A 5068-nucleotide genomic window follows, 5' to 3' on the forward strand; every position below is an offset into this window, starting at 1 on the left:
CCCGACTGTCAGCTACCAGAACAGTATCATCAACATGCCGTATGTTGTTTATATTCATTCCACCATTTTTTAATCCGGCCATGTCTTCTAGCTCATCCATAACCCTTTGTCCATACAGCAAGAAGTCCGGGGACATAACCATGTCCCACACATTTTTTTTTTTTTTTTACTTTTAACCAATCTGTTTGTCGCTCCCCAACACGTAGAGCAGCCTTTTGACTCCAATAAAGATCCGAAATAAATCTTTTGTAGGCATTTGTCCTAAGAAAAATAAATAAATAAATAAATAAAAAAAAATAAAAAAAAATAATAATTTGCAATACTGAAGGCAGAATTCTAACTGACTGGGCATTTTACACATATTTTTTTTTTTTTTTATGTATGATCACACTTGACAAACTTGGCACTGAATAATAGTTTTCTTTAATTTTGGTCTAGACCATAAGCCAAATCTAGGCAAGCGTGACACCTATTCCTCTTTTTATTTTTGTGTTACTTAGGTCGCGGCTTCCTCTACTTGTCTTCTTTGTCCTAATATCAAGCCCACCTTACCCATTGCAATTCACGTAAAAATACAAGCCTCAAATTTCCTCCTTTCAATCTGGTGATTACATAATGCCTTCATTAAGCATTTTCTAGGATCAACATTAGTTTTAATTAAATAAACTGTGCGAATTTATCATGGCAGCGTCGATAATGTATGCTACGGTATTCATTTTCGATATGCAAGATTTTGTGTGTACTGTATAAAAATTTATTTTCTGATCTATTATGTCAGTTTCTCCCTTAGTGAAATCATACAATATATATGGCTGGCTTCCTTACACCATCATCTTTGGTAATTCCTTATATTATAGGAGGGACTGTCTTGAGAAAAAATACATTTTTCTTACCTTTACTTTTGGTGAGTATTATATGTAAGAATTCAGTAATTTCCTCATTATCCTTATCCCGGTATGAGTTCTCTTTCCTTCCAGTGACTGCCTTTATCTCTGATAGTATGCCTTCTTTTATGCAATCTTTAGTACCTCGTTCCTCTCTCTCTCTCTCTCTCTCTCTCTCTCTCTCTCTCTCTCTCTCTCTCTCTCTCTCTCTCTCTCTCTCTCTCTCTCTCTCTCTCTCTCTTGTACTGCCACATTGACAGCGAGAGAGGCCAAAGGATGACATTCTGTATTATCTGCTGTATCTCACCTCAGAAACTAGATATGGTTGATACCGCTAAGGTCAGCAGTAGTTTCAGAACTCAGTTATACTTGTAAAAGATTAGTAGAAACAATAAATGAGTAACAAATGGAATGTTCAGTAAGGACATGCATTACTTTGCATGTCCTGCAGCAATACTGCAGAATTATGATAACTGATTGACCTTTATAGTATACAAATAACAAAATATTTTATATACCTATATCTCATATGGAGAAATATAATATACCCTATGCACCATAATATATTTGTAACTTTGCACATCACTGTAAATTGATAAATGCTGGAAAAAAAGAAAAATGGTCTAATGGAATGTTAGCATAAGATAATGCATATATTCTGAGACCGTTTTACAGAATTTATCAGTTTTGCATAATTAGTGAATGAGCTATATATATATATATATATATATATATATATATATATATATATATATATATATATATATATATATATATATATATATATATATATATATATATATATATATATATATATATATATATATATATATATATATATATATATATATATATATATATATATATATATATATATATATATATATATATATATATATATATATATATATATATATATATATATATATATATATATATATATATATATATATATATATATATATACTCGTATATATATATATATATATATATATATATATATATATATATATATATATATATATATATATATATGCGCTTATTGAACACACACACACACACACACACACACACGATAGATATATAAGCATGGATTATTAGGCACTCATGTGAAGGGCTCCACCTACCACTTGTTCATGTGTGCTGCGATGATGGCGTTCACCTCGAGCATGGTGCCGGACAACTCCACAGGATGCTTGGACATGTCCACGTACATGAATGGAAAGTACTGTTACCAAAAACCAAAAATGCTTTAGAGACTGTATTTTTCATTGAAATGTTATTTCACTTCTATATTCATTTAATTATTTATATATGATATATAATTTCTTAAACTTCTGAGAGTACTTGCCATTACTTCCCCTTTCTAGGAATTAAAATGGACAGTAAATGAACTGAATGAAACTTCGATTAATAATTTACGCTCCATTTGCCGATGTTTGAACCAATAAATATTATTTCTAATATTGTGTGTGTGTGTGTGTGTGTGTTAGAAATAATATTTATTGGTTCAAACATCGGCAAATGGAGCGTAAATTATTAATCGAAGTTTCATTCAGTTCATTTACTGTCCATTTTAATTCCTAGAAAGGGGAAGTAATGGCAAGTATATATATATATATATATATATATATATATATATATATATATATATATATATATATATATATATATATATATATATATATATATATATATATATATATTGTGAAGACCAGGTTCAGCCCCCTTCACAGCTGTCACTACACTCGGGTCAGCTTTCTTTAGGCTAGCTCCTTCTTGCAGGTCGAATCCCAGCACTTGCTGGTCGTCTATCACTATCAAATTTCTGATGTCGTCACTCCGTTTAATTCCACTCACGGAGAAGGTTATATAACAAACACCAACTTAATTCTCAAAGCTAGAAAGTTCTAAAGGGCCACGTTCTAGGGCACAGACAGGATACATGACACATTCCCAGTGTGAGGGTAACACCCCCATAGGACAATTGCCCACCATAACAAAATCATGCACTTTCCAACGATAATATTACACACACACTGGTCAGGTAATAGTCATTTGCAATCTTCCACCCGACAGATTTTTAACTCGTATAAAATTTATGGAAATATGGGAAGAAAGTAGACAGTTGTATACTAGGACAAAGATAATGCAATCTTCTGGTCTGCCTCACTCACATTTATAGGCCAAAGAGACCAGCAAAATTTAACAAACACATGACACAACGCTCACCACAGTCAGACACAAACTATACCCACAGTAAGACACTGCACTTAGGTAACAAAAAAGACAGAACAAGAGCCTGTTCCCATCAGAATACAGCCACAAATATGATGGCCAGTCAGAAAATACATATTGCAGGTGGGGTCACTATCCAGCCTGCAAGAGTAGCGAGGTACAAGGGGCCTGACACGCCCTTAAAATAATAATTAGAATTGTCCAAATACTGGCCTAACTAGTACTCAATATAATAATGTATCTTGCAGTAATCTCACCCGTAAGTATTACAGTAATATGCCATCTCTACCACGCTTTAACAAACCTGTCAAATCTCAAGGTCCAGTCACTCAGATCTCTGCTACTGACTGCCATCTGTGGGAAATACAGTTACACCGCCTCAGCGGTGTAACTGTATTTCCAGAAGGCAGGAGGCAGGAGGAGGCAGTAGACACCTGCCGAAACGATAATTACTCCCAGTGAGGTCTAAAGTACTGTTCAGGGGGTGCTGTGAACTTATCATTAAACCAAGCTGTGACCTCATTGAACGCTTCCCTTTGTCTCACAACACAAGGGGGCAGTCACAGCCTGCCATCTAAAGACAACTCTCTTCCTTCACACAAAACTACAAGCACCTAATAACACACACACCCTTCACTCAAAAATTTCAAAATCATCATAGCGACTCCTACACCAGCTTGGAGTCCCCATCTGTGGAGGGGACCATAAATGTCCCCAGGTCGGACTGCCTTTCTGTCGACGACCCTAAGTGTCTCGACACCTCCGTTAACTTTTTCTTCATTAACTTCTGCAACATTCGCGGACTAAGATCTAATTTTCAATCTGTAGAACACGACCTCTCCTCTTCTAAACCTCATCTTTTCCTCACTGAAACTCAGGTCTGAGGCAACTGACAGTAGCCCCTTTTCTGTTCCCTCCTACTTTCTCTATCCTCATTTTCGATCCAAAGCTGGATGTTGCGTTTATGTGCGCAATGACTTAACCTGCTCTCGTGCCAACGCTCTTGAATCTTTGACTACTTAACTTCCAAAGTGGAGCACATTCTGACCCTCTTCCCTTTTGCAGAGATCTCCATTCTTGGAGACTTCAGTGTTCACTACCAGCTTTGGCTTTCCTTTCCCTTCACTGACCATCCTGGTGAACTAGCCTTCAACTTTGCTATCTTCCACGACCTAGAGCAATTGGTGCAACACCCTACTCGTATTCCTCACCGTCTTGGAGATACGCCCAACATTCTTGACCTTTTCCTCACCTCTAATCCTTCTACTTATGCTTTCACTCTTTTTTCTCCGTTGGGCTCCAATCACTATCTCATATCTGTATCTTGTCCTATCGCTCCAATCCCTCCTCAGGATCCCCCTAAGCGAAGGTGCCTCTGGCGTTTTGCCTCTGCTAGTTGGGGGGACCTGAGGAGGTATTTTGCTGATTTTCCTTGGAATGACTACTGCTTCAATGTCAGAGACCCGTCTTTGTGTGCTGAGCGCATAACAGAGGTGATAGTGTCTGGCATGTAGGCGTACATTCCCCACTCTTTTTCTCGTCTTAAACCTTCTAAATCTTGATTTAACACAGCTTGTTCTCGTGCTATACATGACAGAGAGGTGGCCCACAAAAGGTACTTAAGCCTTACATCACCAGAATCTCATGCACTTTATATTTCTGCCCAGAACCATGCCAAGCCTGTTCTCCAAATAGTCAAAAACTCCATTAACAGAAAGTGTCAAAACCTTTCAAGATCTAACTCCCCTCGTGACTTCTGGCATCTAGCCAAAAATATCTCCAATAACTTTGCTTCTTCTTTCCCTCCTTTATTTCAACCATATGGCACCACTGCTCTCACATATATTTCTAATGCTGAACACTTCGCTCAAACATCAATTCCTCCATCTATCAACTCGACACAACCTTCCAGACAACTATCCCCTCTTCTTCAATGACACTCAACT

This window comes from Scylla paramamosain, chromosome 29, assembly GCF_035594125.1.
Source record: "Scylla paramamosain isolate STU-SP2022 chromosome 29, ASM3559412v1, whole genome shotgun sequence".
NCBI lineage: Eukaryota > Metazoa > Arthropoda > Malacostraca > Decapoda > Portunidae > Scylla > Scylla paramamosain.